At 35.0% G+C, this 14,779-nt stretch overlaps 2 long non-coding RNA genes across 2 annotated transcripts; one reads left to right on the plus strand and one right to left on the minus strand.

The window, feature by feature from the left end:
* Positions 1–2,399: 2,399 nt before the first annotated feature.
* On the minus strand, positions 2,400–3,101 carry LOC119984758. Its single transcript, XR_005464975.1, has 2 exons — positions 2,785–3,101; positions 2,400–2,712 (listed from the first exon to the last, which is right to left on the minus strand). It is a non-coding gene; the product is annotated as an uncharacterized LOC119984758 (long non-coding RNA).
* Positions 3,102–6,617: 3,516 nt separating this feature from the next.
* On the plus strand, positions 6,618–9,342 carry LOC119984869. The gene is made up of 3 exons (XR_005464993.1): positions 6,618–8,001; positions 8,075–8,213; positions 8,386–9,342. It is a non-coding gene; the product is annotated as an uncharacterized LOC119984869 (long non-coding RNA).
* Positions 9,343–14,779: the final 5,437 nt, after the last annotated feature.

A 14,779-nucleotide genomic window follows, 5' to 3' on the forward strand; every position in this document is an offset into this window, starting at 1 on the left:
TAGTCATTTTCAGATGTTGTTTCTTTTGCTGGCTTTGTGGCATTTCCTGTGTGTTGTTATTTTACTTTTTGGTTTGGCTATTCTTTCTAGGGAAGCCGACAACACAATAAGCAACAAATTTTTCTAAACTTTCATAGCAAATTTGTCTGAATATATTTAATGATGCAATAATGCATGCATGCATGGCATGTACAATGGGAGTTTAATTATTAAGTCTTTTTCTTCAATCTGTTGACACATGATTTGTTGTACACATTGCTTCCCATGCTGTCCGAACGATAATTATTGTCCTTGCATGTTTTTCCGTGGCATGCACGTTCTTTGCATAACTCAATTACTAGCATGTAATAAATATAAAAATTAATTAAGTTCATTTCGATACAATAAAATAAAAATATTGCATTTTGATCTTTAATTTTCCTCTCTAAAACCAATGCATATATGTATTAGTATTGGTTAACAAAAAAAATATATGGATTGGTCACTGAAAAATAAGGGTAGTTATTACTATTCAGTCACAACAATATATTTACGAGCAATTTGGCACTAAAATTTTAAATTTTACACTCATTTTGAGTGGTTTTACTAATCATGACAAGATTAATTTTATTTTCATTTTAATCACTTCAAGTAATAATATAATTGGAAATTTGAGCTTTTATCCACGAGATTGATAGTAACTATCCCTATCTTTTGAAAAGGTCAAAGACATGCATGTATTCATAGTCTAAAAGTTGGACAGAACTTGAGGCCAAAGACACTCCAACCACATAATATGGCGGATTACAGTCTTACACTTATCTTGCAATGACTTTGTTGTACTTATCCCATTGATACTTAAACTTTCTTTTATTTTGGTTCAATGTTTTCCAAATTAATTACTAGCAATGAATGATTATATCTTTGTTACTTTGAATTTTGGAAAATAAAGTTATTTTATCCGTTTAAGGAAAATATACACCAATCATATAGACTTTAAAATTCCATTTAATTAGTTGATAATGATAAAAATATTATAATAAAATATTTTATAAAAATATATTTAATGGTACTATTAATTGTACCCATGTTCAAAAATATATTGTTATTTGATTATTAATAAATTGATATAACAACAATGTCATTTTAAATCATAAATATATCAATACTTTGTAGGGAATGAAAATAGTCTCGTTTACATTTCTTGGTTCATCATCTTCCTCTTTTATTTCAAAATGTCATCGAGGAATGCTTTTGTGATTTGTTCGTCAGAATGAAGATTGGCCATTATTATCTTCATTTCTCCTACTCAGATCCATATGCATTATATTCCCATAGACTCATAAGGTAAATGCATGATAAATTCTCTTGACCATGACAGGAATAGATTCACAAAATTCACTAAATTGCTTACGCAATACTATAGAAACATTGGGAACCCAAATTAAAATCATGGATCGGACAAATGTCCTCATTGTGCCTCTCCTTATATATTATTTACGAATTCTCTCAGAAACCGTGTATATGTAGCGCGACACTTAACACTTTCACTTCACAACCCCCGAAGAGGTTGTGAACCCTTGACTAATTCAAAAAACACTAAAGACAGAAGAAGAACCCTTCTCAAGAAGATCTCCAGTTATAATTCGTGAAAGTTACTATTTTACCGAATCCAATAATTGTCAACACGCAAGTGCCCCTCAATACATAATTGACGTATATAGTACACAGTGACGGCACCTACATGTGCCAAATGACAAAACGCCAAAGCGGAGCCAATGAATCCACTGTCATCAAAAAAGCTTCCATGGCAATGTTTTCGCTGCTTACATTATTTTTGTTTTTTTATAAACGTGGGGACCACATGGTGATTAAAAGCATATATTACAACATGACCGTCTCCTCCTTTTTACTACTTTTAATTTTACAAATACTTTTAATTTAACATATAGATAAAATATTTATATTTTAATACTTTTAATTTTATACATACCGTTTACTTTTAATACATAATGATAAATTAAAAAATACAATAAAAGTAATAAGGCCGATCCTCAAGGCCCAACTACCGTACCAATATTGGTATTTTGGTCTTTGGATTGGCATAGCATTAATTGGCAAGGTTGATGAAAACATGAAAATATTTTACATAGTGTCGGCATCTACATATAATATATATATTAAATGACAAAGCGCCAAAGCGGAGCCAATGAATCCACTGACATCAAAAAAGCTACCATGTGCAATGTTTTCGGTGTTTACATTTTTTTTTGTTTTTTTGTAAACGTGGGGCCACATGAAGATTAAAAGCTTATATTAAAACATGACCCCACTTTTGTCTCCTTCTTTTTACTACTTTTAATTTTACAAATACTTTAATTTAACTTATAGATAAAATATTTATATTTTAATACTTTTAATTTTATACCTAACGTTTATTTTTAATACATAATGATAAATTTAAAAATACAATAAAAGCAATAAGGTCGATCCGCAAGGCCCAACTACCATACCAATATTGGTATTTTGGTGTTTGGATTTGCATAGCATTAGTTGGCACGGTTGATGAAAACATGAAATTATTTTAGATAGTTTTCTTACCTTGGAAAATTGGCTCCGAGGTTTTGTTTCTGTCCATACTTCCTCCAGCTATGACTATGACCATCCACAGCCACAGGATGCCTTTCAACGCTCCCTGGACACACCTACACTTGCTCGCTCCATCGCAGTGAACTAATCTTAGCAAGATTAATAATTAATTTGTGGCCAAAACTAAAATAAAAGAAAACTTGGAATTAATTTTACCTTTCCTTGCTACATTGTTCCATACAATCTTGATCAGGCAAGGTAGTGGTTGTGGGTTGAATAGCGTAGCCTACCATAAAACCACTAGAACTGAGCATCGAAGGTGTTTTTCCAAAGGAAGAGAGTATCTTGGAAGCCAAGAATTAAACTTTCATGAAGATGATGATCATACTTTCTAATTAGCTGCTCTGTCACTTCCTTTCCATGCCATAATTCACTAATAATTTCGCTCTTCAGCCTCCTCAAAGTAATTATTGCATGCCATCTTCCATATTTCACTAGCTATATAGATAATATAAAATGTAACTACTTGTTAATTGAAGAGTTGTTGATGAGGGAGAAGGTGGATATATATATAGTCATTCTCTAGTGAGGACATATTTGATTTTAAAAGGTAAGGACATTTGCTTTGAACCGTTAGATCTATCTAATCGCTGAGATTATACAGAATGTGACTAATTGCTGATTCAGAGTTACTGATCAAGGAGAAGGTGGAAGGATATATATATAGTCATCTCAAGTGGGTACATATTTGCTTTTGAAAGGTAAAAAAATTTGCTTAAAACTATTAGATCAGTCTAATGACTAAGGACTAAGATTATACAGAATATGATTACTTGTTGATTGAGAGTTGCTGATCAGGGAGAAGGTGGAGGAATATATATATCTTCTTTGGAGAGGACATATTTGCTTTAAAAAATAAAAACATTTGTTTTAAGCCGTTAGATCTTATCAATGACTAAGATTAGGATCTAAACCTCAAATCGTAAATTCTAAACTCTAAAATCTTAGTCATTGGTCAGATCCAACAGTTTAAAGGAAAAGTCTGTGTGTCTTAAAAAGTATGTAATTAAGAATTTCTGTATATATATACATACAGAATGTAACCACTTGTTGATTGAGAGTTGCTGATTAGTGAGAAGGCAGAGTGATATGTATAAAGTCCTTCGCTAATGAGGTCATATTTGCTTTTAAAAGATAAAAATATTTGTTTTAAACTGTTAGATCTGACCAATGGTTGATATAGGGTCTAAACATTCAATTCTAAATTCTAAACCCTAAAATCTTACTCATTGATCATATCCAATAGTTTAAAGTAGAAGAATTTATGTATGTGTGTGTATATATATACATACATACATACAAAATGTGACTACTTGTTGATTGAGAGTTGTTGATCAAGGAGAAGGCGGAGGGATATATATATATTTATTTATTTATTTATTTTCTAGAAAGGACATATTTGCTATTAAAAAGTAAAGAGATTTGCTTTAATCTAGATCTGACTAATCTGTTAGATCTAACTAATAATTGAGATTAGGGTTTAAATCTTAAATTCTATATTCTAAACCCAAAATCTTAGTCATTGGTCATATCTAATAGTTTTGAAGTAAAGGTCCGTAAGTTGTAAAAGCCAGCACGAACTGGAGAATTTCTTCGCAAATGCATGCTTGGGCTTGGCGTCATGCGCCGCAGGGGGTGGAAAAAGGTTTGACATGTTGAATTAAACTCGAGCCACACATAAAGGTGGGCCACTAGTCACCACTCGTTAGTAACTTCGCGGAAAAAGCTTTGAATATTCTTGGTCATGTCCTTTTTTTTTTTTTTTTAAAATACCATAAGAATTATGTTTATGGTTGAATCGAACATTGAATACACATATATCTAATCCAATCAGTCGATTGTCAACCAATCAACAAAACCTTGAATACACATTTGTCTAACTCATTCGATTGCCAACCAAGTCAACTCTTGTTGGTTGGTCGCGTCTCTCTTGATTCATCCCTCATACATGACTTAATTTCTCTATATATAATTAACTTTTCAAATTAAAAGAAAATGAAAGACATGTAGCTATCGAACGAACTTACTAACAGTAGTATCTTTAGACATGATTATTAAATTACTACATTAATTATACACAAATTACTAAATTTTTTTAATGATTACTATTTTTCTCGAGACGCTACTGGATGTATTTAACTCATGGGTTCCACCAATAGCCTACACCACCCCTAATCAAATGATAACTTCCAAATTCAAAGAAAACCTACAATCAAAACTTCTTTTTCATTGACAATACTACCCTCAATTATTGTTTTATTTCTAAATGTCAACATTCAAATATTTTTCTGACGTTAGTGTGTTTGGACAATCATAACTCACTCATTTAAACTCTGATCAAGACAAATACGGAAAGAATACTCAAATACCCACATAATTGTGTCTACTATATTTTTCTAGATTCGAACATTTTGAAGGTCAAATCGAAACTCAAAGTTTGTGCATCGAAACTGTATTTCTGAAATTAGTGTGCTTGACATTTGTGTGGTTAGACAATCATAACTCATTCGTTTAAGCTTCTATTGAGAATACTTTCATGGCATTCAAAAGAAGTCTCAAAGATCTACAAATTAGTGTCTAACATTCATTTGGAGATTGGAACATTTTAGGGGTCAAATATAGGCTCAAAGTTTACGAATCGAAGTTGTATTTGTGACACCAGTGTGTTCGAATAGTCATAACTCATTCGTTTGAGCTTTGCTTGAGATAATTTTTATGGTGTTCAAAAGAAGACTAAAAAACTCACAGATTTGTGTCTAATATTAATCTGAATATTAGGGTCAAATAGAGGCTCACATTTTTGTTATGTTTTTAAACGTGTAGTGCAGAGAAATAAACATGCAGTATAAATAAATAAACCTGCAGTGCAGATAAATTCATATGCACAACAAATAAATTCATAGTAGTGCATATAAATTCACATGCAGTGCACATAAATAATGTACAATGCAAATTAATTCACATGCAGAGCAAATAAATCATATACATTGTAGATAAATTTAATTTATATGCAGTGTAGATAAATTCAATGCAATGCACTGCATATGATTTATCTATACTACATGCAGTGCAGATAAACTAAATTTACATATGAGATTTTTTTCATCTCAGAATATATCGATGAGTGATATTGTTTGAAAGAATTTTTCACGCTGATTGAGAATATGTAAAAAAAAATTCAAATTTCATCACATATTTTGAGAGAAATCATTTTGAAATTTCGTCGTGCATCTTCCACCTTCCTTGTTTGTAGGCTTCGTGCTTGAAGTTATGGAAACATGGTTAGCAATCGCCATTCTATTGATTATCCTGCACGAATGATCATGCAAAAATGTCATTTTCCTTAGTGTGCCGGAAGAATGTGGTCTTTTCCTCTCAATATCTTGTAGTAGGTGGAGGCGTGCTTGAGAAAATTCAGGGACGTAGGGCTAACAAACTCCGATTTCTTCTAGACTCCTTTTGAGATAATCTTGCTAAAATCTCAGTCTTACCTCAATGAATCGATTTGAACGAGGATAGAACGTTAAGACAATGATTCTCTTGATTATACCTCTTGGACCTTTGATCTTTGGACATTCCTGATTTTTAGTGACCAATCCCTAGATTTCAGGTTAGTAATCACCAAACAATCTACAAAATAAACAACCAGTAGAAATTGAAAAATCTTGCCCTTGCCACGCATCACCAGGAGGTTAGTTATCATCTGACAAAGATGAATCACTTCTGGCCATGTGTCAGCAGGAGTGTGAGGGTTATTTTTTGTGCAAAAAATCCTTCTTCAAACCTTCCTCTAAGAGATGGATTTTAAATTTGACTTTTGACTTTTTCCCTTAATTGTGTCACTATTGACTTTTACCCTTAATTCTCCCAAGACATTTTCGTCCACTACCCACCTCTGTACCCTGCTCTCTTATTTTTACCATGCCCAATTCTAGCTCCAGTCACCATGATATTGACCTTTGAGACCTGGTTCAAGAAATTATCGTGAATGAAAGTATTCCCATCAATGTTCACCCCTAACTTCATGAGGTGACTCTTGTTTTTGGTCCAAAGAGGTTAAGGTTTGGCTCCTTCCCTTGCTAGGTATCTCCCTAAGTCTCTTCATCCATTCTAACCTCTCTACTATCAAGAACTCCTTTTTACCCATCCCCACTCATGGAATACTTACTTTAGAACCTCTCCCATCCAACTCCAACCCATTGAAGACCCACGGTATAGAGCATGGCTAGGTCATATGCCCACCCATAAGGAAAACTTATGGAGGAAGCTAAGGGATTCATGACTTTCTATTGATCTGTGGACAAAAGATCCATGTACAAAAGGTGCTCCTCTATGATGAGGCTCAATTCTATGACTAAACTTTATTATTGGACTACGCTTCATGGGTATCGAAGCTAACACCACTCTGGAAACCCCTGACGTCATCTCTTTCTCCCATCCCATGGTCAAGGATATGTTCTCTTTCTGGTTGAAAACATATGCAGAAAACAAAGAAACAATATCTAATAAGAGCATATTAGGTTTCTACTTTTCTGGCTGAATAAGTTTGTTTTCTATGTCAGCTCTTATAAGAGATCACCCAGGATTTCACCAGGCTTGTTCTTTGATGGACCCATTTTATTGCATATTTTTTTCTCCTATGGTGTTGGTTCTCGTCTAGCGTGCTATGCGGCTCTTTATTCAATCGGGCTTTGAAAGTTTCCCTGGTTCCTTCTGGATCATTTAGCTCTAGCGGTGGGCGTACTTTAAGCCTTTTTGCCCTGAATGCAATCCTGGCTCATCTGAACTTGACTATTTTGTTCTCCAATATAAAGGTATATCTCCTTTGGACCATGAGTTCAGGGATTATTTTTCTTACTTTTATCAAGACTTTACCCTCATAGATCACTTTACCTAGTTCGCCTTCAATCACTCTCAATCTGTTAATTGGCTGGGTGTAAACTCTAAGGACCTTGAATTTGATAAAGACTCTGAAAACACCATCCCCTTATGGACCAACTTTCTGTCGTCCAGGGAACTTCCTTAATACTTCATGAATCCCCACACAATAAATGTGAGGTTGAATTATAATGTCGCTCAGCTGGTCCGATAATTTGGTCATGTCCAGATGGTTCCATTGCCCCCATACCTTTTAGAGAACAAGCCTTTCCTGAGTAGGGCCTGTGATCAGTTGAAGTGTTAACCAGTATTTACTTTGTCTCTACCTCTATTGTATCTTCAATCAAATCTCCTACTTTGTTGAGTGTGATGAAGCCACCCCGGAGTTTACTCACTAGTGAACCGAGTATATCAATCAACAATTCTTGTAGGCTTTGGAAGAGCTTCTGGCTGTGGTCACTCTTGACCTTAGAGTGGATGCGTCTCATGCCTTTGGTAACCCTCTACAATATGCCATTTCCTTTGATTGTCTCTCGTTCAGTATTGACTGTCACATTTTCATTCACAGGTCATTCTCATGATTCTTCTAAAGGTAATGAAAGTCACAAGGCTGTCTCCATGATAACTCTTGCCATTATTCAAAAATTTTGGAAAAGTGTAGCCAACAAGTTCTTTGCCAAGAGATAAGGAGTTGGGCAACAACTGAGGTAATCCAAACGAACATTACCTACTGCCGGCCCACCCAAAGTCTACATTATCCTAATTCCCCTGAAAATGTAGCTTTAGTTATTCCAAATTAATCAATCTATAAAACTAACCTCACGAATAATCCCTTATTTGTATTTTCTATAGATTGACTATGATTCCTCTCCTTCCCAGGTTCCATTAACCAAGAAAACGAAAGCTACTCATTCGACCACTCCTCCAAAAAGTGTTGAAGACCAGGGATTTCTAGCAAAGTTGGCCAACAGAACTCTACTCCTAGTTCCCATGCCTTTAAATGCTAGTGCTTTGGGTTCTTCTAGCTCTATTACTCTTTTCGAGGTCAAAATTATAGCTGCCAAGAATTTTTTGAAATTCTATATTCCCTAATTTGAAAATAACCATTGAAGAAACTCTCTAAGCCTCAGACCTTGCAAAAACCATAATGGGAAAGCTCATGAATTTCTTGAAGGACCTCCCCATCCTTATAAAAGATTTTAGCAACAACCATACTCGGCTCTCAAAAATCAATTTTGAGGAACAAAAGAGAAATGAGTTTGATGCCAAACTTCAAGAGCTTAGTCATGAATTTCAATATTCTTTGATGGCCAAGGCTGAAGAAAGAAAACCCATTGAGGAATTGAAGTAGAGGATTACTAGTCTCCAAGCTGAAGTGAAAATCCATGAGAAAACTATGGCTGACATTTTGTAGAAAAATGCTACAACCCTCAAGGATTCTGAAGATGTTTATACTCAAGTGTCAAAGCTGGATGACAGAGTTGTTACCCTTGCAAGTGAAAGATCTTTTATTGAAGTGCATACTGTAGCGTCTGTTATCAATTCGGATCAACTGACGGAGATTTGTGATGAATTCGTGATTCCTTCTAAAGAAACCACTCCTCCGACTACAGGTGAACCAATAGAAGATGCATCCCAACTGATGATCCGATTGCTACTGGGAGTACAACTCCTCTTGTTAATCATTGATAATCTTGGTTACCCTTTAAACAATTCATGCTTTCCCTCTGTTTGGACTATATGCTCTCTTTTTCTGAGGTTTCCAGTGGTGTTCTCTTGAACGACCCTAGTAACTTTCTAGATATTTGGTGCTGTTTTTGGGCTTTATCAGTGGCGTTTTCTGGCTTTTCTGAATGTTATAATGATTTGGCTTCTGATTTGAATTCCTAAATGACTGAAATTTTATTATGGATGAGGTGGAGTAGATAAGGTGTTTATTTTGGGTAAATGTATTTTTTGGTTTTTCTATAGAACAAAAGGTTAGTCCAAAACAAATTTATCCATAATTTCCCATAAGGTAGGATAATTGAAGGTTCCATCTATACTTTCCAGTCCGGATTTTGTAACTAGTAAACTCATCCTATTTCACCTCTATCACCTTATAATGTCGTCCTTCCCAAGAAAGTGAGATTTTGTCTTATTTTGAATTCTTGTGGCGAATTGGAAGAACAACTTTTCACACGAAGTTAGTTACAACAAATGTCTTTTCTCATACTCTCCTGTTGTAGGCCTTATGCTTAACAACTTAAAGATGATCATAGGCAGCCAGTCTGACTTCATATAGATCTTCCAATGTTGTCATCATGGCCTGATAGTAATCTCCATGAGATAGTTGATTTTGTAAGGCCACCATTGTTGATTTGATTGTCATCTCCATAAGGAAAGACTGCATCCTACCCATAAGTCAGCATAAAGGGTGTAGCTCCTATTGATGTCCTCTTTAATGTTCTATAGGTCTAGAGAGCTCCTAATAATGTCTCATGCCAAGCCCTTGGCTTATTATTCACCATTCCTTCAATAATATTCTTCAATACTTTATTAGTGTACTTTGCTTCGCAATTTTATTTAGCATAATATGGTGTAGTACGTGAAATTTTGAAATCATATATCAAGGTAAAGGTTTGTTCCTGGTTGCCAAAGAAAATGGTGCTTTGATTTTCCACAATATGTTGGGGAAGATCAAACCTGTGAACGATGCTTTCTTTGATAAACTTGATCACATCTTGCTGTGCTACAAACTTGAGTGGGATTGCCTCAACCCATTTTGTATAGTTATTCTGACCTTCTAACGAGCCACCTCATCTTTGTTACTATTTGATGAGCTCCACAAATAAAGTGCTTACGAGCTCCTTGGGACACGAGACAACCAATAGTAAGGTGCTAATTTTTGGATATGACATTTGTTAGTGCCTCCTAAGTGGTTGATCACCAACTGAGAATCTTCAATGACTTCAATAGATCATGCGCCTAGCTCATTGATGATCTTTGGGCCTATGATTACTGATTCATACTCTGCTTGGTTGTTAGTACATTCAAAATCGAATTGAAAAGCCAAAAGGGTTTTCTAGCCTACAGAAGAAATAATAATGGTACCACATCCTGATACAAAGTTTGTTTTGGAACCGACAAACATGAGTGTCTAGAGATTGTAGGACATAACGACGTCCTTAACTCTGGAGATTTTGTTTCTTCAATGTTGAGGCAATGATGGTCAACCAAGATGTCTGCAAGTGCCTATCCTTTCACTGCTCTTAGAGATACATAATGAAAAGTAAACTACATCAAGGCGATGTACCATTTACCTATTATCCCTCTAATGATCAGTCTAGAAACAAGATATTTGATGAGATCGGTTTTGCACAAAGGCAAAATAGTGACAAGTAGCAAGCAATGTCTAAACTTGGTGACTACAAAGAAACAACTCACACAGAGTATTTCAATTGGAGAATATCTCTGTTTAGTAGGAGATAGTATCTTGCTAAACTAATAGATAGATTTTTTTTTGTCATTCTCATTGTCTTGTGCTAAAAGACAACCAATAGATCATTCTGCTGTTAAAATGTATAGCTTCAAGACTTTCATGGGTGTATGAGGAGTAAGTATAAGAGGTCTTGCTAGATACTCCTTGATCTTCTGAAAAACCTGTTGATGCCACTCTTCCCAAACGAATCATTCTTCATGTTTTAGTTTCATAAATTTAGAAAATACCTGGACTTTCACAGCAAGGTTGGAGATGAATATTCTAAGAAAATTGAATTTTCGAAGATTTTTCCCAACCTTAATACCCCTTTGATGTACCAAGAATCCCCATAAATTTTAGCTAAAATGACTACATCATCAATGTAGATTTTCATAAAATGACCAAGCATGGCGTGAAAATGGAATTCATGACTCTTTGATACATAACTCATTCATTCTTTAAGCCGAATGGCATCACCACCCATTGAAATGCTCAAAGGGCGCCTGCACATCAAAATGTAGTTTTTTGTGTATCTTTTGTGGCATGAAGATTTGATTATAACCTGAATGTCTATCCATAAAGGATAGGAGTTGAGATTTGGCTACTCTGTTTACTAACATGTCTACAATAGGCATAGGGTATTCTTCAGTTGTCGTAGCAAGATTCAATTTTTGGAAGTCGACGTAGACTCGGATCTTCACATTATTCTTCACTATAGGTACAATATTAGTTAATCATTTAATGTACCTTGCTATTCTAATGAACCCAACATAGAGAAGTCTCTCCAGCTCTTTTTTTTAACACCAAGGCAAGTTAATTTGACATCCTTCTTGGAGGCTGCTTACGGTTTGTAACCTCCTTTAATTGGTAGTTGATGCTCACCAAGCTCTCTAGAAATGTCTGACATCTTATACTACGAAGGAAAATAATCTTGAAATTCCTTAAAGAGTTGAATAATCTCTTCTGTGATGTCGGAGGTAGGAGCTGACTGATGAACAATGGTCTAATAAATTATTTAGTGCCAAGATTGATTTCGTCAAAATGATCATGAATCTTAGATTTTAGGTCGTCTAGCTTTGTTGGAGCTGCTTCAAATTCTTCTTTATGGATGATGCAATCTTTTGGTTGGTCTTTTTCAAATATCAATTCTGCTACATTGATAAGTCTGCTTTTGAACAAAGGCTCCAAATGTTTTTCTGTTAAATGAGAGGTCATCTACACGGTCACCTTCAAGACCTAGGCATGCTGAACTTCTATTGTTTGTCCCAAAATCATTGACTTCTTACGTGACTAGGGTAATTGGTCTATAAATTTTGATCATCAAAGGGTTGAAAATATGAGTGTGGATAGTTTTTACCTATTTTAAGAATGAGTTCTTATTGAAGGTAACGAATTTGGGTTTGTCATGTTTGTCTAGGCTTGTAACTTGTGATTTTCAGTGTCTTCATCATATAGCTTGTCTTCTACACAATTGACTGACGCCATGAAGGGATTCTTGTCTGCCTTAATCAATTCTATGTCATTCTCATTCCAAAACACCACGCACTAATATAGAGAATATGGAACTATAATACAAGAGTGTATCCAATCTCTTCCTAACAAGATATTATAGGTGGAACATGAGTGGAGCACAAAAAATGGAATGGTCATTTTCTTATTGAAAATAGTAAGGTTCACAGTAAAGATACCGTGAGCTTTACATATTCCTCCTACAAAGTCTGATATAGTAGCATTAGTGGAAAACAAATTAGACTCTTGCCTACCAATCTTGTATATGGTAAAATGAGGCATCAGGTTCATTGCTAATCGTTATCTACTATGAGCCTATTGATCATCATTCCATCCCTATGTCATGAAAGATAGAGTGGCCTTAGGTGATGAATAATGTTGAATGTTGGTTTCTCAAATATAACATAGGATGCTGACTGACATTTTGAATTTGTAGAAACTTCTTTTTGGACGAACACAACTAGTTGATGTCATCAGGTTGCTTCTAACGGAGATTAAAAATAGTCTGACACTGCAGGAGTGTGATCTTTTTAGGGTCAAAAGTGTCTGCCTTTTGAGTTTCAAATTGAGTTGTTTTCCTAAAAAGATATTAAAAATCGATCCCTCCCAAGGCTAAGGATAGGAAGTCACCAACAACAAATTGAATACCCTACTCTATAGATTGTCTAGATGAGATCTGGCCAGTTCTTCTAGATGGTTATTGGGAAGACTTTGTAGTATTTCATTATTTCTATCACTTCTTTTCAACCTCCTCTTCTGAGTTTTGGTGAGAGTGGATTTATCCTTCCGATGCCTGACCTTTACCCAAATACTAACAGAAGGAATTAGAGGTTTTACCACTTGAATCTGGATTGCCTGGAATGATAATGGATTGACCTATCAATGATTCTTTTAACTTCCCAAATCCCTTTCTTGTAGACATGCTACTTGAATACGTTAGAATCTTCTTAATTTACTTTTCCGACATTGAACTTGTCCCCGAGCCTGAACCCGAACTTGAAACTTTTGTCTTATGCAAAAGAGTCTTTAGCCCCTTCTCTGGAGTTGGGATGAATATTTATTCTTTATGTAGTGTTTATCTCTGATTGAATAGTTTGTGCCCACATTTTGAACAAAAGCTTGATCTTCCAGAAGATCTTGCTTTTGACTTCTTCTGAAAAGACCATCGATCGCGTGACCAATCCTTAGGATTAAGTGTTTGGATAGAAGGTATTTGGCATCTTTCTGGAGATTTGACCTTCTAAACGTCTTTCAAAATTACCTTCTATCTTAATGTGGATCTAAGTAGTTGGCTATATTGACTGAAACCATGTGCATTCCCATATATGGTGGAAATGAATTGGCATCTACTCCCATTGCTATTTTGGGAACAATGAAATATGCTCTGTCTATCATGGCTCGAATCTCATTTCTAAAAGCACTACAATCACTAATAAATTGATTCCAAGAGTTGTGTTACTTACATTAAGTCTTTTATGAATTTCTTCTAGAGGAGAAATTATATGCCCATAAGGTAACTTAATCATCATGTCCGCCTAAAGGGCAACCAAAGATTCTCTTTATCTTGGATACATTATAGAGGTAAAACTTAGCTGATTTGGATGAACTTATTGCTTTTGACTGCTTAGGAGGTTCTGACTTGTCGATGTCTGAACAATGTAAGACTTCTTATTCAAAATTTCAGCCACATCAACTTCTTGTATTGGTTCATCTTCGACATTGGCTACCATGTAATTGGAGTATGTGCAATAGGTTCCCTTCGATGTGTTGGATATGTCTTGCTCCTCTTATATAATTTTTCATAGAGGACATCCCTAGTAGTTAGATGAGAGAAATAAGGAAAATCTAGGTCATCAAATTTTTTAAAAATTGGACAAGCATGCCTTTTATAGCCAGTACTACCACTTCCTCTTTTAGTATCTCAGTGTTGCACAGATGTCTGACTTCTTTGAACTTGTTGAGGAAAGGCCCAATTATCTCTCCTGAAAATTGAGTGATCCTAGACAAGTCTGCCATCATGACCTCTAATTCTCCTTGGTAAAATTATTTGTGGAAAGCTTCCTCTATCTCTATCCAAGTACCAATGGAATTAGCTGCTAATTTTATGTACCAAGAGAAAGCTATACTCGTGAGGGAAATTCCAAATAGCTTCGGTATGTAGTCTGCACGATCGGAGCCATATGGGGACCGAGAGGCTAGGCCTCTTGTATTTTGAAAAAATTATTAGTACTTATATAAATTGTACTCAAAATATTGTGTTTGTTAGACGTTGGTCTAGCGGCAAAGCAAGCTTCCTTTTATAGT

The sequence above is a fragment of the Tripterygium wilfordii genome, chromosome 18, assembly GCF_013401445.1.
Source record: "Tripterygium wilfordii isolate XIE 37 chromosome 18, ASM1340144v1, whole genome shotgun sequence".
Taxonomy (NCBI): Eukaryota; Viridiplantae; Streptophyta; class Magnoliopsida; order Celastrales; family Celastraceae; genus Tripterygium; species Tripterygium wilfordii.